Genomic DNA, 22,995 nt, shown 5'->3' on the forward strand with positions numbered 1-22,995 from the left:
CCTACGCACAGTCTCGCGGATCGTCCAACCACAATAATTATGCAATTAACTGAGAGAAATTAAAACTCTACATAGTCCATGGCTCAGTATCATAAAGTCATACAAGGGACTATAAAAAAAAAAAAAATAATAATAATAATTCTACAATTTACTACAGCAATAATACATGGGGATCCAACCTCTTCAGAGCAGCAATCGCGCAGCGTCCCCTACCAATAAACGTCAATAACTACTTCACATTTTCCCTATCTTCACCTGACGGTCTCCTAATTATATTACACATATCCAGAGTTTACACAGGCTCAGCGAGTAAATACGCATTATACAATATGGAGAGGAGTAAAAGGCGCTCCGGATCACGTTATTAGTAATGGATTACTCCCATCTCTACCATACTGCGAGCGGCTCCATGGGTAACACCCTTCCATGGCTGACCCCGTGCTTACAGGAAACTGACCCAATGTAATTACCGGTATATATATTTTTTCTGTTAAAGTGTTCCTCTCCCCACCCCTGACATATCTTAGTAAAGCGTTATATTCTTCATGAAAATAATTCTGGAGCGTCTTTTCTTGAAGGTCTGTGTCGTGCGTTCCTCTGCTCTTCCTCACCTGGAGATTATAAATGATTGGATAACAGGGTGTGACCAGTTGGAGATTTGCCCGAACACACTGCACATGAATAAATCAGTGCTGACTACTTTGTCAGACCATTGGACGGGGGAAACACTCGGTTGTCAATTTATACGTGGATTTCCAGGAGGAATAACAAAAGGAAGGGCACAATGCAAAGCTATGGGAAAAAGAGGCTCCAGAATGGTTATTTCATGATGAATGCAAGTATTTACTACACAGGAAATCTCACGACTCCGCCAGTCATTTTCATTTGACCTCATTTGGGCATCTGCAAGCCACAGAGGGAATTCCCTCGCTCAGGACTCCTTCAAACGGCCTTAGTTTTTGTCCGCATCCAATCCACATTTTTTGCGGACCCATTTACTTTAATGGGGCAACAGAAGATGCTGATCGCACACAGTGTGCTGTCTGCATCCACATGTCTGTTTCTTGGGTCCCATATTACAGACAAGAATATATGGCCAGACAGTTCGTTCCAGCAAACCGCAAAAATGGCTACGGACATGTGCATGAGCCCTAATAAAGAGGGGTATTGCTCTGACAAAGCCGACCTCCCCGTGTATTACAGGGTAGACCAGGGATGCTCAACCTGCGGCCCTCCAGCTGTTGTAAAGCTACAACTCCCACCATAACTTGCTGTAAGCTGTCCAGGCATGCTGGGAGTTGTAGTTTTGCAACATCTGGAGGGTCGCAGGTTGGGCATCCCTGGGGTAGACCATATATTTGATACGGCATGTATCAGCTTTCCCTAGTAAAAACCAGGTTTATCACAAAGGGTGTGCTTCATGAGACATAATTTGGCAGAACAAAACTTCATATACACACTGCTCTTGATAAAAGCTCTGCAAAAGGTATGTTTGTCCTGCTCTCCTCACTTGTCAGCATTAGCCGGAGCGTGCCATCTACTTCTATCTTGGCAGAATTTGCTTATGTAAATCCCTGTAATCGCATGCAAAAATGTATTTTGAAAAGGCTTTTGTTACTGGTCGTATTACCCGAAACATTTCCTTGCGATGGCTTAATTCTGCCCGTTTTACGTGAAGATTTTCACTTCCTCTAAAGCACACCAATGCACAAAACTAAGTGAATTATACAATAGAAAGAAACCATTTGACCAGTAACACAATGGCAGAGAACATCAGACGGCTGGGTGACGTGCCACATGCGCTCACACACCGCAAGCCCGAATCACGAGCTCGTTAGGAAGGAGAGGACACAGGAATGTCGAAATAGGCGAGAGGATGAGGAGTGGTGGGTGGAGGAGCCTGTGACCAGGGAGCACAAGCTACTGCTGGCTCAGCTTTCTCCTCACCACGTGTCTGTCACAACCCACAGCAAAATGGGAGTCCTCGGGACGGGCAATGCTGCCCCTCTCCTATGGAAAACAGCTGGACGGAGCAGCCCCAGCCAGGTGGGTCCACAGAGGAGGTACAATGAAGACCTTTATGGATGGAGAAGGGACTATAAAACCAGCGCAGTCCAGGCGGAGGAGGACAAAGAGCACACAGCAAGCAAAACTAAACACCCCACGCCATTTACACACAGGCGGCAGTTCATTAAATCAGTTGGCATTGCTGTTGTGACTGAAGACAATAGACGTTAATCACCATTCACACTGGCACACATCTGTACAGGAAGGCGGCTAATCCACTTATACAGGGCAGCGCCGACCGCCTGCCCAAACCCCACAGAAAACTAACAAAAGACTATTGTTTTATTTACCATTTTAGGTTCTATTTATTTAATTTTAATTCACGTATGTCAAATATTTATATTACTTTCCTCAAATAAATAAATAAAATTCACAAACATGTAAACGGATAAAGACCTCGTTCACACGCCTGCGTCCGGGACGGATCCACATTTGGTCCGGATGTCACATGCATGCCACGGACACCGCCAGACTGAACATTAAGTTTCCAGGGCTTCTCCCATCAATGGCCCGAGAAAATCACGGATGATGCGGGTGCTGTGCCAACGGTTTTTCACAGACTCAGGCATCTTTCACACGGCCGTTTTGTTTTTCCGTTTTGCGGGCCGTTTTTTGCGGTCCGTATACGGAACCATTCATTTCAATGGTTCCGCAAAAAAAACGGAATGTGTTCCGTATGCATTCCGTTTCCGTATTTCCGTTCCGTTTAACGATAGAACATGTCCTATATTTGGCCGCAAATCACGTTCCGTTGCTCCATTAAAATCTATGGGTCCGCAAAAAAACGGAATGCATACGCAAATGCATCCGTATGTCTTCCGTATCCGTTCCGTTTTTTGCGGAACCATCTATTGAAAATGTTATGCCCAGCCCAATTTTTTCTATGAAATTACTGTACACTGTATATGCCATACGGAAAAACGGAACGGAAAAACGGAACGGAAACAAAAAACGGAACAACGGATCAGTTTAAAACGGACCGCAAAACACTGAAAAAGACATACTGTCGTGTGAAAGAGGCCTCACAGGGGGAGACTTATAAAGTAGAACTGGCTTAGTTGCCCATAGCAACCAGAGCCCACCTTTCATTTTCCTAAGAAGCTCTAAAAAAAAAAAAAAAATGAAAGGCGACATCTGATTGGCTGCTTACTCGTTTTGATAAATCTACTCCATAGACTTCCATGGGCACGGATGGTTTGCATCACGGACCAAAGTAGTGCATGTCTGTGGGGTTTTCCAATGACGTGCAAAGAAACTCATTAAAATCAATGGATAGGTGACCTGTCCGTGGAGACCATGGACAGCACATGACCGCGATTCACTTGTGTCAAATGTTGGGCAGATTATTGGGTAAGAAGGTCCCCATGAACACTCATCCCCAATCTGCCCATGTGAAGGTGCTGCAGAATAAGGGTCCATTCACACGTACGCAATTCTGTTCCGCATTTTGCGGAATGGAATTGCGGACCTATTCATTTCTATAAGGCCACACTATGTGCTGTCTGGATCCGGAAATGCGGATCCGCAGTTCCGGGTGTGCAATTCCGTTCCTGACAAGATTAGGCATTTTCTATTATAGTGCCAGCGATGTGCGGTCCGTTAAATACGTTTTTTTTTTCTCTTTGCAGACCCATCGTAACAGACAAGACACGTTCCATTTTTTTTTTGCAGGGCTGCGGGAACAGACGGCTCGTGGCGTGAAATGAACGGGTCCGCGTCCAACCAGCAAAAATACGTAGTGTGAATGGGGTCTGAATCTGCAGGAGGACGCGCGATAGCCGTAATCATGTAAATGCAGCCCTTCGCCTCCACTGACAAGAGGGCAATTATCGGGAGGGAACGGACTGGTCCTGATAATTGCCTGCTAGCCTTCAGGTCACAAAAAAACACTCTAGAAAAAGAATGCAGCCTGAGGAACAATGGACACTCCACTCATAATGACAGGTTGTAACAATTCTATCCCCCCAGGCATAGAAAAGGGGACAGCAGTCATCAAGAGCCCAATGGTACGTCCAGGGTCGCACATGATTGTCGGAATGTAAAGAATTTCCCAATATTGCAGTTTTGGGTCTCGGAATTTTTTTTAAAATACAAATCGCCTGCACTCTACTATCCTCCGCAGGGACACACATAGGACCTATCTAAAGGAACACAGGGGCTGTAGATAAGGGGAACGCCATTTTTAGGGCATGCTCTCTGGCCGGCCCCTTGTCTTCGTCAAGTGGCGGCCTAACACGTCACACAGTCCAAAAATAAAACCCTGTATCTATAAGAAGACGTACGGCCGGCCGCACACAACACATGCCGCCACATGGCCGCCGCCGGGCACTAGAGTCCAAAAATATTTTAAAAGGCGTAAAAAGGGGAACATCATAAAGTTGTACGGCGGTCAGGGCATCCCATGGCATACGTGGCCCTGGTGACATATCTGAGGGCATTAACCCCCGAGTGGCACAAAAACAGGAAACTGGTGCAGGAAGGAAGGGGTTAAAAGGAGAAAATGTGTTTAGTGACCTGGTAAGGAAGTGAGAAGACGGACGTGGCATTTCTCTGGTGCAGCAGCTAAGGGGTTAAGTGGAGACAAAGCCATATCAGCCAGCACCCCCTCCTGCCCGGCCACGTTGTGCAACAGCCTATTGTAGGGCAAAAGTACAGGAGCAGCCAGGGCACAATGCCAGGCACACGCCACAGCCCTGTTCACACCATGCGTCTGTATGCACACCATTCCACACCCCCCCACCGCATGTACCTACCAGCGAGGCAGACCCTCAGCACCCCCCGGTCACCTTCCAGGCCTGCACACGGTCTGAAGGGCACAGAGCGGGAAGCTACTCACCGGCATGAAACGTGTCCCGGTACAATATGGCAGGGCTGAGGGGGGGGGGGGGGGGATGTGTCAGAGATCAGCAGCTGCTCCCTCCATCCGCGTACAAGCAACGCCACCAAATCCCCCACCGAGGCGCCATGGCAACGCGGCGCCCAATGGAACCTCCTCCCACCTTTTTTTTTTTTTTTTTTTTGGCACGCCCACGGCGTGAGGCACGCACGTCTGGCCACGCCTCGAGCAGACCACGCCCATCTATACCACTCCCATTTCCCTTTCATTTTTGTCTCAGTTCCTTGTCGTGCTCTGCGGCCACGCCTTCTCTCATGTAAACTCCTCCCACAGCTACACCACGCCCATCCCGATTAAGGCTTTCATTTTACCTCACGGATTCTGTTACCCCAGTTACGCGAGGCGCCGCTGCAACGCGTGTAGGAGTCAGGCAGGTTTTTAGAGGAGATTTATTGAATAGCTACGTATAACGAGCCCACGGTTATTTAACGTATAAGTGGATAACGCCGCTGAGCGCTATCAGCACGTCTCCCCGTTTTTTCGCGGTTTTTTTTGTTTTGTTTTTGTTCCTTTGTGGAAATTATGGGCGGAGCTATGGCGCTGACACAAATGATAGACTCGTCTGCCTGCTGGCCATGTGACATCCTGCTGTGCTTGATGACGTGTATTAACCCTTTCAGTGGGCGGAGCGAACGGAAAAAAAAATTCTTGTGACGCGGGAAATCTGCTGCAGTCAGCCGATGCGTTTCTATGGTGACACATCCTGCTCGGCCTGGGCATGCGCCTGACGCTGAGGAGAGGCTAGTGTGCGCAGGCTGGTCACGTGCTCGGAGAGTCACATGTCCCCCCTCCCTTGGCAGCAGCAGTGGTGAGGGCTCATAAGTCTGGCTGAAAGCAGTGGGTTTTGGGCTGGGACTTGTAGTTCTTCTGCAGCTGGAGAATGTTTCTACAGAAACTGGAAAATTGAGAACTTTCAAGAATTTTCTCAAGGCTCAGGAGGAGAGTTATCAAAACTGTCGCAAATGGAAACTCCACCTTTCATTTTTCAGAGCTCCTTTAGAAAATGAAAGGATCAATGTGATTGGTTGCTACAAGCAACTAAGTCCTTTACAGCCGTGTTTTCGGAGGACCAATAACGTAGGATGGCCGTGCAAATGGAGCGTCCTCTCCTTTTGCTTCGGGGGCCCTTTTCTAGAGATAGGAGTGGGGCCCGCATCTGTCTGACATTGAAGGCATATCCTAGTCATAGATGGGAAAACCTGAAACCTTTTAAAGGGGTTGTCCACTTCAGAAATGGCCATACTGTGCCTGCTGTGGCAGAATAAAGCTTTCGCGCCACCTGAACTGTCGGAAAGTGCCCTCCGGCTGACGCAAGTGACTGACGCAATTTTGCGTACGGGGGTTCCAGAGCTGCGATTCTTACCCAGGGAATGGACTGCTGGCTGCCGGAGGACTTCCTAACAGGAGTTCAGATGACCGAATAGCATGCTGTGGCTTTATTCTGCCGGAGCAATTGACAATTTCTGAAATATTCTTCTGAAGTGGCCAACCCCTTTTAATTTAGTCTTAAAGAGGTCTTCTGGGAGTTCAGTATCGATGGCGTATACTCAAGATATCTCCAAATACCTGATCTGTGAGAGTCGGACTCCCAGTAACCCTCAACCAGTCAGCTATAGTGAATGGGTTTGGGCTGCAATACCAAGCACGGCCACTATATTATGTGCAGCGCTGTACTTGGTTTGCTGTCGAGGTGGCTGGAGCACCGCGGTCTCTTCAAACAGCTGATTGGCAGGGCTGTCGCCCAGGTGTCAGACCCCACCCATCATATGTTGATGACCCGTCTTGAGGATAGGCCATCAGTACTGAGCTCCCAGAAAACCCCATTTAAGTTTGGTGTAGAAAATGCCAGTCTCAGTAAATGTACCCCATATCATCTAGCAGGGCAGTGTCATTGTAAAACTGCTGTCAACTTTTATTTAAAGGGGATGTCAAAGTAACCGTATCAAGGCTTGAGAATAATAAAAAAACAAAAACGTATACTGTGTTCTCTGTTCAGAGCCGCCTCCGATCCTCTCCTCTGGACTTTGTCCTTATGACTGCAGGGGTGTATGTGATTACTGCAGCCAATCACTCGCCTCAGCCGTCTTAGGTCTCATGCACACTACCATATGTATTTTGCGGTCCGTAAAATACAGATGACATCCATGTTGAATCCATTTTCTTGCGAACCCTTTGACTTCATTGGGTCCGTGGTTCACATTTTGCGGCCCTTTATAGGATGTGTTCTATCTCTTTGTGGAACAGACCTACGGATGTGAAAAGCACACAGATGATCCATGCAGGGGCGTAGATAGGGGCCCATGGGCCCTGGTGCAAGAGTTCAGCGTGGGCCCCCTTCCCTCAGTGCTTTGTGGTCAGGTGCAGCCTGAGGCAAAAAAATGAACCGGCACCCCCCCCCCCCCCCCATGCCAAATTTTTGACCTAACTCCCTTCCCTCCAGCCAGAGGTGTAACTTAACCAGGATGCGCTTTCTATAATATTGGTGTCTTCTTATGCGGCACAAGGGTCTTTGGGCCCCCTCAGGCTACTGGGCCTGGTAGCGATTATTACCTCTGCACCCCCTATAGCTACACCCCTGAATCCATGTGCTTTCTGCATCAATATGTCCATTCCGCAACAGAACGTTATATTCTTGGCCGAAAAATGCGGTCCACGGATGCTTTGAAGTCAGTTGGTCCAGCGGACCACAAAACACGGTGGTGTGCATACGGCCTTATGTTGTATATATCGCTGAGGACAGTGATTGGCTGCGCCCGTCATGTGCTGTATACCTGCACGTCACTGCCGTGGTATGTAACATCAGGGGCGGGAGAACCAGACCAGGCCGGAGAAAGAAGTGGGTATACCACCATATTTTATTTTGCAGTGTTCTGTGGCTTGTCTGAGATTATTCATAATCCCGGACAACCCCTTTAAAGGTTCCTGAAAATCAAAGATGAGGAGAAAATCCTCAATGAAATTTGTTTCAGCCTCTAATTCTGATTGCACATCCAGATGTTCAGTGAGGAGGATTAGCTCGTGAACACGGAGCAATCCAAGATCTGCTAAGGTAGCGTGTCCTAGATTATTTTATAGCATCAGCCAGCCTGCAGTGGAGAGTATACAGGGTATGTCATCCAGGCACTGATCAGAGATGGACGAAATATCTCAGGACTCATGGAGGGGAACACATCAAACACTTATACATTGTCCTGACACTGAGATTTACACATTGGGGGTCATTTATTAGAACAAAATACGCTTATATTAGGCATATTTTTGGAGCAGATTGCGGCGCAAAGGTCCTTTGCACCGCAATCTGCAACTTTTCCCCACTCACGGCAGGTCTAAAAAAGTGGGACGGACCACTAGGCCCGTCTTATTTACCATTTTCTACACCTGTTTTAGGCGTAGAAAATGGTCTAAATGTAAGACAGCTAGGAAGCTGGATTACATTTAGAAGTGGCGGAGGATCCGCAGAAGTTCTGGAGAGGCTGGCACCTCTACATAACTGCGGTGGATCTACCGCCAGTGCAGGGCCTTATTAAGACCGGTGTTTAAAACGCCAGTCTTAATAAATGTGCCCCATTGTGTCTGACCTACACAAACACCAAAGATGTCCAAGTGTTTAATACTGGTGACCTCCCCTCAGGATAGCTCCTCAGTGTCTGACCGGTGGGGTTCCGACTCCTGGCACCTCCATCGATCCGCTGTTTGAAGATGCGGCAGCCTCTTCCTAGGTCAGTGATGTCACGTTCATCACGTTCATCGGTCACGTGGCCTATGTGCAGTTCAGTCCCATTCAAGTGAATGAAGCTGAGCTGCAATACAAAGCACAACCACTATACAATGTGTGGTGCTGTGCTTGGTAAGCAAACAGCTGATGGGATCCCAGGAGTGAGACCCCCCCCACTGATCAAATACTGATGACCTCTCCTGAGAATAGGTCATCAGTATTAAACACTCGGACGCTGCCTTTCTCTTCTGAATTTTAGCCCTAAAGGAATTTTCTTATCCCACTTATTCTGAAAAGGGGGTCAGGGATCCCCTCTTCTTTCATTAGGTCGAAGTATAAAGACGTCCTATTTTCTGCAGCTCATTGGTGTAGACTAGACTGGAACAAGGGGCAGCAGAGGGTGGTGGATACAATGACAGATGTCAGCAGTATTGTACTGCTGAAGACTAAAGCCCTCCATTCACATTAGAGCAATGGTCACTAACCGCTGGCTCGCCAGCTTTTGTGAAACTACAATTCCCAGCATGCACACTTGCTCAGCTGTTCTCGAGTGAATAGAGCATGCTGGAAGTTGTAGTTTAACAATGACTGGAGTGTCGGTGGTTGCTGACCCCTGTTATAGAGTATTGTCAGGCTAACTCACTGTTTTCAGCTAGACTGTCTGACAATCTAATGTGTGTAGGGATTTCCCTGATGTTGTCAGGGGAGAGAAAAGAATCGTGAGCCTTGAATTTCAACACCTGATCCTTTTGTTTTCCAGAGAGATAAGTCGCTGCCAGAGGAGTCCTGAGGAGGCTTTCTCCTTTCTTCCTATTGAAAACACATATATGCTCAGCCAAAAGGGTGGGTATGTGTACGAGGGTGTCAGGAACGAGCATTTGGCCAATAGCTATTAAAAGTGTATGGGCACCTCTAGATAAGGCAGGATAGAAACACTGTACATACCGTAACTCAACTCTTCCTGGAACCTGCATAGACGGCCATACACACAGGGGCGGACTGGGGACTTATAACTGACGAGCAAAAGGGTAACAATGTTTTAAACTTTGGACTTTCAGGCTCCATATCTCACCATCCACCACAGCTTCGGACATAAGACTACCATCATTTTATAGACAATCATCTTGGCTATCTCATACATAAACTGGACTTGCAACTCTTTAGCATATGATTAGTTATGCAGATTCTTGCTATGTAACTGCATTGTTACTGTTTTACTGGTGGAACAATCTTTTTCTTCTTGTATACTACAAATTACAACCTGTTCTCACATTCCCTAATAGCTCAGTGTGTTATTCGGTTGATTCCCAAGCGAAAGGTCACTGGTTCGAATCCAGAAGCATCCATAAAGAAAATTTCCCAAAAAAAGAGAAACAGCATCATCCATCCATCATCCATCGATAGCGGTATCTCGGCCAAGAAAATTGCCAAACTGCATCATGTGATTGCCATGACAGAAGATTACGAAATTAAATCCGTCCATCCATACCAAAAGGTGGACAATATCGGAGTCACGCAAAATATCGGAGTCAACAAGTCGGCTAATCACAAGGTCTATCAGTTCTGGTGTGACAAACACGGCAGTGGAGGTGGCTCGTGTGCTTCATAATAGTGAGATCACAGACATCCATGCAAGTGACGTGCACTTGCATAAGAAGCATTGGGTCGCGTTTGCAAAAAAGTACTAACAGTGGACAGTAAAAGATTGGAGCGAAGAGACAAAATTCAGTAGACTGGGCTCTGATGGGTGCAAATGGTACTGGAAGAAACAGATTGAGAAATTGAAGGAACTGTCAAGTTTGGATACTTCACCAGGATGGATGGTGGTCTCAATGCTGAGCTATATGCGAGTCCCCTACAAGAAGAGTTACACTTGCGTACTTTGAAAAGGATGACATAGTGTTCCAGCAGGACAATGACCCGAAGCATATGATTGGTGAAGAATTGGTTCAATGACAATGAGATAGAGTTGCTGGATTGGCCCCCATAGTCCCCAATTGAACACTTGTGGGTAGAGTTGAAGACTCGGCTGTATTCATACCCAAGTGAGTCAACCAGTATGCACCAACATTGGGAACATGTAGAAGAGACCTGGGAACAGATTTCGGTCGAGACATGCTTGAAAGTGGATTTACAAAAATAATAAAAATTTTGAATTTTAGGAGCAAAACAGTAACAATGCAGTTACACAACAATAATCTGCATAACTAATCATATGCTAAAAAGTTGCAAGTCTAATTTATGTATGAGATAGCCAAGATGAAAAATTAAAAGTGGTCCTATTTTGTTGGCGGGTCCAAACTCAGCGAAGACTGGGCAACACAAGTAGGCAGGGACAAAAGTAGGCGAAGCCTGCAATACCATAGTGCAGCACAAAATACCGCCCCAGTAGAACCAAATATCACAGTGCAGCACAATATACTGCTTCCACAGAACCAAATACCACAGTGCCGCCCTTGCTGCAGTATTCAACTGTATCCTCATCCTCAGGAGGGTGATACAGTTGAGTTCAGGAGGCACCTTCTTGTGTTCTCTCCATCTACTAACCTACCGAAACCTGATATCTCCCTCTCAGTGTATGGCACCATCATCATGCCTAGGAAGCACGCCTGCTGTCTCGGCTTTATGTTTGACACTGATCTTTCCTTCACCCCCTATATTCAAACTCTCGCCCGCTTATGTCGCTTGCTCCTCAAAAATATGTCTAGAATCCGCCCCTTTCTAACTATGGAAACAACAAAAACTCTCATTGCTGCCCTGATCCATTCCCGCCCTGATTACTGTAACTCATTACTAATCGGTCTTCCCCTCACCAGACTCTTCCCTCTCCAATCTATCCTTAATGCAGCAGCCAGGGTCACCTATCTGTCTAACTGCTACTCCGATTGCCTCCGTGCTGTGCCAGTCATTACACTGGTTGCCTATACAGTATAAAATCCAATTTAAACTGCCTGTCCTCACCCACAAAGCTCTCCATAGTGCTGCACCAATCTCCCCCCCCCCCAAATCTCTTCCCTCATTTCTACCGTCCTACCCATGCTCTACACTCTGCAAACGATTTACGACTGACATCCACCATAATCTGAACCTCATTCCCGCTCCAAGATTTCTCTTGAGCTGCACCATTTTTCTGGAATGCCCTACCCCAAGCAATTAGGTTAAATCACAATATACACAGTTTTAGGGGCTCCCTAAAAGCACACCTTTTTAGGGTGGCCTATCACATCCCCTGATCTAACTCCTCTCCATATATAGCCCATTTATCATCATTTCCTGAACCTGATCCTCCACCAAACTCTCCACCCCATGCATGCACTCAGAAGCACTACAGATATCAGCTGGTGACTGGCTCATGCTGCTTTATATCTGCTCCCCTATTTTCCCAAGATGGCTGCACCATTGTACAAAACAAGTACTTTTACCTTTTGTGTCACCCCTATCTCCTCATAGATTGTAAGCTCTTGTAAGCAGGACCCTCATTCCTCTTTTAATTATTGACTTGTCTATTGCTGTGCTACTATGAACCCCTGAATTGTAATGCGTTGCGGAATATATTGGCGCTATACAAATTAAGATCATTATTATTATCATCATCATCATAATTTATTTTTTACCCTTTAATGACCAGGCCTGAAAGTACACTGTTTTGTGATTTAGCACCCATAGTGGTTTAAAGTACCTAACTTTTTTATTTGTTGGACTACCAAAATAATTTTAGCAATTTTTTTGAATGTGATATCTAGAGATTTTGTTTTGTTTTAGTGGGAAAAACTGCAAAAAAAATGAAAAAGTCAATTTTTATAGCACCTTAGTGTACTTTCACACTAGCGTTTTGTTTTCTGGTATTGAGTTCCGTCACAGGGGTTCAATACCGGAAAAAACTGATCAGTTTTATCCTAATGCATTCTGAATGGAGAGCATTCCGTTCAGTATGCATCAGTTCAGTCCCTTTTACGTTTTTTGGACGGAGAAAATACCGCTGCATGCTGCGGTATTTTCGGTATAGACGGGGGAAAAAAGTATGCAGGACTTTTTTTTCCATCTTAAAAAAAAGGATCTCAGACTCAGACGGAAATGACTCAAATGGATGCGAAATTTGCATAACGGAATCAGAAGATCTTTTTTTTTTTCACAGGATCTTTTTTTTTTTTCTGTTCTTCTAAAGGATTAGAAGAACGGAAAACGAAAAGGTGATGTGAAAACAGCCTTAGTTGCATCCTGTCTTAGGAGGTTAGGGGTGGATGGTATTAACTAGCACCAGAAGAAGTCCCCATTTTAATGTTTGCTATGGGGCCCTCTCATCACTATGTACGCCCCTGGCTAAAACTTACAGTATCATTTAACCTCTTCCGGACACAGGGCGTACAGGTACGCCCTTATGTCCTGGTACTTAAAAACACGTACGCCCTGTGTATTTTCGATAACCGCCGCGCGGCGGGAGGTGATCGGAACCCGGTGCCTGCTCAAATCATTGAGCAGGCACCTGGGGCAAATGCGCCGGCGGGTACTGTGACCCCCCGTGTAGGCGATCGCAGCAAACCGCAGGTCAATTCAGACCTGCGGTTTGCTGCGTTTCCGGGTTATTTGGGTCTCTGAGGACCCGATAACCCGGAACAGGATGGTGATCGGTGGTGTGATTTTACCCCACCAATCACCATCCTGCGATCCTGAGTGGTGATGGTGACATCACCTCTCAGGATCGCCTCTGATTGGTAGGAGGGTGGGCCGGCGGGAGATTCAAATGATAGCAGCGCTCCTCTCCTCCTCCTTTTGTGTCCGGAGCCCGAGGAGAGAGGAGCGCTGCCTGCACGTGTTGGATCTGAGCCAGCATCACCCCATCTGTGCCCCAGCACCCATCCTTGCCCCAGGACCCGATCTGTGCCCCAGCACCCCCCATCTTATCTGCAGGTAATTAGGGAAAGACTAGGGAAAGGTTGGGCTAGGCAGGGAAAATAAAGGGAAAGTTAGTGGTAAAAAAAAGTTTTCTTGTATCACCCTAAGTAGGGTGTCTGTGTGACCCTAGACCCCCCAGGGGTGCTGCCGCTTGCCCCCCTGCCTCCCCCTCCCCCCCCCACAACTTTTTTGGGGCGCAGGCATTTTTTTGTGTGCGTACGCTGACTGTTAGTGCATCGCACACTCCACCGCTGATCAACTTCGGACGGTTGATCAGCGGTTTTGAATTTTTTGAAATTTTTTTTGAAATTTTTTCCCCTTTTTTTAGTTAGTCTTTTTTTTTTCCCTGTTAGTTTTAGGGATAAGTACGCGAACACCCGTGTCCCCATACACAGGCACACCAAATAAAGATTTACACACATGAACATACACACGCAGACACACACTCCCCTATGGCCCGCCGGACGTTCTCGGCCGAGGAGGCATACGCCCAACTTGCCTCCGACTCAGAGTGTCCCAGTGAGGACGAGGATGACCCCACTTTCCTGTTGTCATCCGCGTCCTCCTCATCATCTAGCGATGATGATGAGCCCCCAAGGCGGCGGAGACACCGCCAGGCGGAGCAAGGGGACCGCCATGCTAGGGACCCTGTGGCCCACCCTAGTACGAGCAGCTCTGGGGCTCGTACTAGTTTTCCGGCCCACCATTTAAATCCACTGGAGCCCCCTGCCGGTGAACTTGTCTGGTGTTTGTAGGCCAATCAGGAATCCAGATTTCCACAGTGGGCTTCACTGAATATGACTTTTTTAGTCATTTTTTCAGTGACCAACTGGTAAATCTAATGGTGGAGCAGACGAACCTGTACGCCCAACAGTTCGTTGCTCAACACCCGGGCTCCTTTTTGGCTAGGCCCGGTGGCTGGACCCCGGTCAGTGCAGCCGAGATGAGGACATTTTGGGGCCTCATGCTGCACATGGGCCTAGTCAAGAAACCTAGTGTCAGGCATTACTGGAGTGGGGACGTCTTCTACCAGGCCCCACTTTACAGTACCGCCATGACACGCTCCTGGTTTGAGGCCATTAGGAAATGTCTGCATTATTCAGATAATGCAGCATGTCCCCCCCCAAGGTGATCCTGCCTATGACCGTCTGTATAAGATACGGTCGGTCATCGATCACTTTGGGGCCAAATTTGTACAGGCCTATGTACCTGGAAGGGAGGTCGCGGTTGATGAGTCTCTCATTGCGTTCAAGGGGAGACTCATTTTCCGCCAGTATGTTCCCTCAAAGCGGGCGAGGTATGGCATGAAGCTGTACAAACTCTGCGAGACTACCTCAGGGTACACTTACAAGTTTTGTGTGTACGAGGGGCGAGATTCCCCCACTTTGGGTGTTAGCAGGAAACTTGTGTGGGACCTTATGCACCCACTGCTAGATAAGGGTTACCACCTTTACGTGGATAACTTTTATACTAGTATCCCCTTGTTCCAGTCCCTCACCGCCAGATCCACGTCCGCTTGTGGGACCGTGCGGAAAAATCAACGCGGCCTCCCTGCCCACCCCCTCCAGGTATTTATCCCCAGGGGTGAGACCCGTGCCCTTACCAGTGAAAACCTGTTGCTGGTCAGATATAAGGACAAGAGGGATGTCCTTGTACTGTCCACAATTCATGGTAACGGCATCACCCCTGTCCCTGTGCGAGGTACCACGGCAACGGTCCTCAAGCCCGATTGTATCGTCGACTACAATCGGTATATGGGAGGAGTTGATCTCTCTGAACAAGTCCTCAAGCCATATAACGCCATGCGCAAAACCCGGGCATGGTACAAAAAAGTTGTGGTCTACTTGGTGCAGGTTGCCTTGTACAACTCTTTTGTGCTGTCCTGGAGCGCTGGCAACACAGGGACATTCCTTCAGTTCTATGAGGCAGTCCTCAAGGCCCTGATCTTTTCTGACCGGGAAAGAGCAGGCGGAGTACCTCGGGAACTGGAGGCGCCCGGATCGTCCCTGGCCAACACTTTCCAGGTGTGGTCCCCCATACTGGAAAGAAGGGACGAACCCCAAAAAAGTTCAGAGTGTGTCGCAGGAGGGGGATACAGAAGGACACCACTACTCATCCGGGCCTCTGCATTAACGGTTGCTTCAGGGAGTATCACACTTCCATGGAGTACTAAATTTATATCCCAATTTAGCCACTGACTATCGGATAAAAAAACTGGTTCTCAGACTTGAGACACCAAAAAAAATTGTAAAAACTAAAATAATTTAAAAAAAAGTATACAAATTAGGTATCGCTGCGTCGGTAATAATCTCCTCTATAAAATAGCAAGCGATCAAAAAGTAATTTAGCCCCCAAAATAGTGCCAATAAAACCGTCCTCTCATCCCGCAAAAAATGAGCCCCTACATAAGATAATCGGCTTAAAAAATAAAATAAAAAATGGCTCAGACTTTAGAGATACAAAAAAAATATTTTTGTTTCAAAAAGGATAATATAGTCTAAAACCTAAATAATTGTAAAAAAGTTGACTTATTAGGTATCGCCGCGTCCGTAAGAATCTCCTCTATAAAAATACCCCATGACCTAACCCCCCAGATTAACACGGTCCAAAAAAATAAATAAAAATGGTGCAAAAAAGCAACTTTTTTTGTCACCTTACCTAACAAAAAGTTTAATAGCAAGCGATAAAAAAGTCATATAGCCCCCAAAGTAGTGCCAATAAAACCGTCCTCTCATCCCGCAAAAAATGAGCCCCTACATGACCTAACCCACCAGATTAACACGGTCCAAAAAAAAAAAACGCTGCCAAAACAGCTATTTTTGGCACTTTTCCATTTCAATCCGTTTTTTCCGGTAACAAAGCAAGGGTTAACAACCAAACAAAACGTAATATTTATTACCCTGATACTGCAGTTTACAGAAACGCCACATTTGTGGTCGTAAACTGCTGTATTACTAAAAGGCAGGGCGCAAAAGGAAAGGACCGACATGGTTTCTGGAAGGACGATTTTGATGGCCTTTTTTATTGACACCATGTCCCTTTTGAAGCCCCCCTGATGCACCCCTAGAGTAGAAACTCCCTAAAAGTGACCCCATCTAAGAAACTACACCCCTCAAGGTATTCAAAACTGATTTTACAAACTTTATTAAGGCCTCTTTCACACTTGCGTTGTCCGGATCCGTCGTGCACTCCATTTGCCGGAGGTGCCCGCCGGATCCGTAACACCGCAAGTGAACTGAAAGCATTTGAAGACGGATCCGTCTTCAAAATGCGTTCAGTGTTACTATGGCGCCCAGGACGCTATTAAAGTCCTGGTTGCCATAGTAGTAGTGGGGAGCGGGGGAGCAGTATACTTACCGTCCGTGCGGCTCCCGGGGCGCTCCAGAATGACGTCAGAGCGCCCCATGCGCATGGATGACGTGATCCATGCGATCACGTCATCCATGCGCGTGGGGTGCCCTGACGTCACTCTGAAGCGACCCGGGAGCCGCACGGACGGTAAGTATACTGCTCCCCCGCTCCCCACTACACTTTACCATGGCAACCAGGACTTTAGTGTCCTGGCAGCCATGGTAACCATTCAAAAAAAGCTAAACGTCGGATCTGGTAATGCGCCGAAACGACGTTTAGCTTAAGGCCGGATCCGGATTAATGCCTTTCAATGGACATTAATTCCGGATCCGGCCTTGCGGCAAGTGTGCTGCGGTATTTTCTCCGGCCAAAAAACGTTCCGGTCCGGAACTGAAGACATCCTGATGCATCCTGAACGGATTTCTCTCCATTCAGAATGCATGGGGATAATCCTGATCAGGATTCTTCCGGCATAGAGCCCCGACGACGGAACTCTATGCCGGAACAGAACAACGCAAGTGTGAAAGAGCCCTAACCCTTTAGGTGTTCCTCAACAGTTAATGGCAAATGGAGATGAAATTTCAAAATTTAAATTTTTGGTAACCTTACCTCACAAAAATGTAATATAGAGCAACCAAAAATCATATGTACCCTAAAAATAGTCCCAAGAAAACCGCCACCTTATCCCGTAGTTTCCCACACGGCGCTCCTTTCCCTCTACGCCACGCCGTGTGGCCGTACAGTAGTGTACGGCCACATATGGGGTGTTTCTGTAAACAGCAGAGTCAGGGCAATAAATATACAGTCTTGTTTGGCTGTTAACCCTTGTTTTGTTAGTGGAAAAAATGGGTTAAAATGGAAAATTTGGCAAAAAAAATGAAATTTTCAAATTTCATCCCCATTTGCCAATAACTCTTGTGCAACACCTGAAGGGTTAACAAAGTTTTTAAAATCAGTTTTGAATACCTTGAGGGGTGTAGTTTCTTAAATGGGGTCACTTTTAGGGAGTTTCTACTCCAGGGGTGCATCAGGGGGGTTGAAACAGGACACAGTGTAAATAAATCAGTCCATAAAAATCAGCCCTCCACCTTGAGGGGTGTAGTTTCTTAGATGGGGTCACTTTTATGGAGTTTTTACTCTAGGGGTGCATCAGGGGGGCTTCAAATGGGACATGGTGTAAATAAACCAGTCCAGCTAAATCTGCCTTCCAAAAACCATATGGCGCACCTTTCCCTCTACGCCCTACTGTGTGCCCGTCCAGTAGTTTACGGCCACATATGGGGTGTTTCTGTAAACGGCAGAGTCAGGGCAATAAAGATACAGTCTTGTTTGGCTGTTAACCCTTGCTTTGTTAGTGGAAAAAATGGGTTAAAATGGAAAATGTGGCAAAAAAAAGAAATTTTCAAATTTCATACCCATTTGCCAATAACTCTTGTGCAACACCTAAAGGGTTAAAGGGAGTTTGTCACCAACCTGACCGGTTTTAAACCGATCACATAGTTCAGTGGGACACAAAGACACGACACAGATGTTACCTTTGTTTCATTTTTCAGATCATCCAAATCGCCCAAATAGTCGTTTTTTATGATATGCTAATGAGCCGTCGCAAGTGCCCAGGGGTGGAGAGTTTGCTGAAAGTGCCCAAGTTCACCCGCCTCACTCGCGCCTAACTCCGCCCCTCAGTAAACTCCGGCCAGCCCTGTGGCTCTGTGACTTCATATATCCCTATAGGCCGTTCGCGCATCGCTGCCGGGCATGCGCAGTGTTCTGCCCACAGAAGGAAGAGGCACAGAGATATGCAGTGCGCATGCGCCAGTTACTGGCGTAAAATCTGCGCATGCGCACTGCATATCTCTGTGCCTCTGCGATGCACGAACGGCCTATAAAGAAATATGATGTCACAGAGCCACAGGGCTGGCCGGAGTTTACTGAGGGGCGGAGTTAGGCGCGAGTGAGGTGGGGGAACTTGGGCACTTTCAGCAAACTCTCTGCCCCTGGGCACTTGCGACGGCTCATTAGCAGATCATAAAAACGACTTTTTGGGCGATTTGGATGATCTGAAAAATGAAACAAAGGTAACATCTGTGTCATGTCTTTGTGTCCCACTGAACTATGTGATCGGTTTAAACTGGACAGGTTGGTGACAGACTCCCTTTAACAAAGTTTGTAAAATCAGTTTTGAATAGCTTGAGGGGTGTAGTTTCTAGAATGGGGTCATTTTTGGGTGGTTTCTATTATATAAGCCTCACAAAGTGACTTCAGACCTGAACTGGTCCCTACAAATTGGGTTTTTGAAAATTTCTGAAAAATTTCAAGATTTGCTTCCAAACTTCTAAGCCTTGTAACATCCCCAAAATATAAAATATCATTCCCAAAATGATCCAAACATGAAGTAGACATATGGGGAATATAAAGTAATAACTATTTTTGTAGGTATTACTATGTATTATAGAAGTAGAGAAATTGAAACTTGGAAATTACCAATTTTTTACAAATTTTTGGTAAATTTGGTATTTTTTAATAAATAAAAATGAATTTTTTTTACTTCATTTTACCAGTGTCATGAAGTACAATATGTGACGAAAAAACTATCTCAGAATGGCCTGGATAAGTCAAAGCGTTTTAAAGTTATCACCACTTAAAGTGACACTGGTCAGATTTGCAAAAAATGGCCTGGTCCTTAAGGTGAAATAAGGCTGTGTCCTTAAAGAGGACCTTTCACTAGAATAAAAAATCTAAACTAAGCATACAAACATGGAGAGCGGCGCCCAGGGATCTCCCTGCACTTACTATTATCCCTGGGCGCCGCTCCGTTCTCCCGGTATAGGCTCCGGTATCTTCATATGTTCGGCTCAACTGGGTGGAGCCTGCCGGCGTCTCCTTCTCCCAGGCTGTAGCGCTGGCCAATCGCAGCGCTCAGCTCATAGCCTGAGAGGAAAAAAAACCTCTCAGGCTATGAGCTGAGCGCTGTGATTGGCCAGCGCTACAGCCTGGGAGAAGGAGACGCCGGCAGGCTCCACCCAGTTGAGCCGAACATATGAAGATACCGGAGCCTATACCGGGAGAACGGAGCGGCGCCCAGGGATACTAATAAGTGCAGGGAGATCCCTGGGCGCCGCTCTCCATGTCTGTATGCTTAGTTTTAGATTTTTTTATTCTAGTGAAAGGTCCTCTTTAAGGAGTTAAGGAACATTTTGGGTATTAGTTACTAATACCCATAATCACATCTGACGCTAAGCCATAACAAAGGCACAACCACTCAGTCAAGTGGTGTATTTCTCTAGGGAGTCCACAAATGAATTCAATGAAGCATTACATTCCCTTACTGCCAATGACACTGCCTAATTGTTGTGTCGGAAATATTCATTATTGAAAATTGTCACTTTCCATAAAGCATAAAAATCTGCCTCAATCCTATTATCCCTCTAAAACAAACACAGACACATTTTATTCCAAATATAATTAGCACTTTAACAATTCTGTGCAGTTCCTCAGGATCTCCATCAGGGAGTTAATCTTATTCTCCAAATACAGCCATACTGTAAAGTCTATGCAAATCCTCAGTTCACGGGTATTACGTTACATTTTGCACCTTGTCCTGATCACTATGTAAGGCTGCATTCATACAACCGTTCAATGGGTCCACAATCCTCAAGATATGGCCAAAGACAGGACATGTCCGATCTTTTGCGGCGCAGAGGCATAGACCTGAAAGCACACAAAAGCCCCCTTTTTCTGGTGATATAATTGCAAGGGTCATCTCAGGAAGGGAGACTCCCTCCCTCAGTCTATTCATCAGTTGACTGCAGCAGCTGGAACAGCAGGCATCTGTTTAGTGCTCACCCCCAGCAGAGAGATACGTGCATACGTCATATTGGGCCCTTCCTTCTTTACTGAGCAGTGACATGCTGGCTTGCATCTTAGTTTTCTTATCACAAGAGGGCTCACATTTTCCTGCCCTGCCTGATTAAGCAAGAGATGTACCAGCCACATCACTGCTCACATCATTGTTGGAGACTAGGCTGGCTGATATTTTCACCCAGCCCTGTGCTGGAGGAGCAGTGCTGCCCAGCATTTAATGTGACCATGCCACCCACATAAAGAAGAAGGTATGGAAATTTCAGAGCAGCACTCATTTTCTGCTAAAGTGGGTGCAACTTTCCACCACCGTTTACAAATGTACCCAATAACTCACCTTAGAAATATACTCACACCATAGTTTGTTTTAGTCCTATCCTCTTACCATAGGCGGACTGAGAACTTAAAGTGGCCTTGTGAGGAATATGGATCATTATTTAATGGCAGCCATGATATTCATCTGATTTACCTTTGTCAGTGTACCTGCAAAATAAGTTCTCACTCCAACCATCTGCTTGTTAGATCGCAGAGGTAGTGAACTCCACAGGGATTCTGGCTTCAAGGAGGCCACATGCATACGAATTCACATCTCAACAGCCAGTACGGAGGCCAGCTAATCCTACAGGAAAACCTCTCTGTAGGGGGTCTCAGCCCTTGCCCAGATCTATCATTTCCCCCCAGACATCCATGAACCGGCGGTTCATAAGGAATTATGAATTGCCCTTCCATCCCAGACATAAGTCAAATATATTTATACGATCCTGGGGCAAAGACGAACATGCCCATGGTCATAGGTTGGAGGTCAGGTGCCAGGGAGAGGAGATATACATATCTCCCCACAGAAACCAAATAACGGTACCATGATTGGACTCTACTGGTAGCCGGAACCAAGGCGGATCCATTGGTCCCAGAACCACCTCCCTGCGACATTCTGGTCTGGAGCTATGAGCCCTAATCGGTTTTGTGGCTCATTTGCTGCCAGCCACAGAAGAGGGGGAGTGGACCCCTCCCAGAGGCCGGGAGGGGCCGGCTACAGGTCAAAAGGCTTGTGCCAGCAAGCGGGCGTGTCTTTTCTCTGAAGGAGGGTCACATCGTGCCGTGTGTTTAGAGGGACCTGCAACCTGCTGACATCACTGCCCTCCATGTCAGTACAGCTAAGAACTCATCACAACCAAAAGGACTCATCCATCTGGTAAACTGACTTTTGCTCTGTTTAATCCTGTTTGTACCATACCACCTGTATTTGTAACCACTGACCACTGTATATATCCTTGTGTGTATAGTGTATTGTCTAGTGAGCCCTTAAGGCGATTAAATATATAATTTAATCTTGTGCTGTCTGGTATATCGATCACGAATCCCCACGTCCGTGTTTCGGCCTAGTAATATGCTACCGCTGGTTGGTTTCTTGCCCTATATAATCCCGTTAGCGGACCGGGCTTATATCAAACAAGGAACTGGTGGCAGTCTTTCCGGGCTGAGAACGCGCTGTTTCACTGGGTCAGTGAAAAGGCTCTCTCAGCTTGTTGCCTCTCTGTGCCCGTGTGGACAGGAGGAATCTGTGAAAACGGTACCAAGACTGACCTTACCCGCGCCTCCAGGAGGGTGTAACGTCACGCTTTGGTAACCAGTGACCATACTGTATCTAGTGAGCTCGACGTAGTTGACGTCAGTCGGGGCACGAGGGGTGGTATTCATCACAGGCCTCATGTTGTAGAGAGGTCCAAATTCACAGAAGGCGTGGAAACACATAGGCGGACTCAGCAAGGCAAAGTCCCAGCAGCATCATATACCACAGTGCAGCACAATATATTGCCCCAAAAGCTGTCCTTCTGTGGTGGCCATCAATAGATGTCATTTTCTGTCCTCCTCCTCTTCCAGTTGTCTCCGATTAAGATATGTAGCAGGGGCTTAGGAGGTGAGATGTGGGCCACAGCAGTTGAATTCAAGAGGGCATGTGCGGTCGCTGGCTGGGTACATGAGTATTTTATTCTCACTGTGTTAATTGTTAATTACCGCTGAGAGCTCATTATGTACCCTGCCAGCAGCAGAGAGGAGGACTTGGTTGGCCCCCTGGGCATTAGCCCACCAGGAAATTTCCTAGTAAGGTCTGTGGCCAAAATGCCCCTGCCTCTTACCCCGTCTGAGATTGGAGAGGTTGGTAAGTGGCCTCAGATATGTCTTGCAGCTAGGAGTCAGGAAAGATAGCTATCAT

At 46.8% G+C, this 22,995-nt stretch overlaps 1 protein-coding gene across 1 annotated transcript in view; it reads right to left on the reverse strand.

Annotated features, from left to right (window-relative positions):
* The window catches only part of FOXN2 (forkhead box N2), a 37,412-nt gene extending 32,376 nt beyond the window's left edge, over nucleotides 1-5,036 (reverse strand). The window contains exon 1 of the mRNA XM_040427553.1: nucleotides 4,904-5,036. The gene's annotated coding sequence lies outside the window, so the exon portion shown is untranslated. The remainder of the gene's footprint in view (nucleotides 1-4,903) is intronic.
* Between the last annotated feature and the right edge of the window lie 17,959 nt (nucleotides 5,037-22,995).

Source organism: Bufo bufo, chromosome 4, assembly GCF_905171765.1.
Source record: "Bufo bufo chromosome 4, aBufBuf1.1, whole genome shotgun sequence".
In the NCBI taxonomy this organism is placed as follows: domain Eukaryota; kingdom Metazoa; phylum Chordata; class Amphibia; order Anura; family Bufonidae; genus Bufo; species Bufo bufo.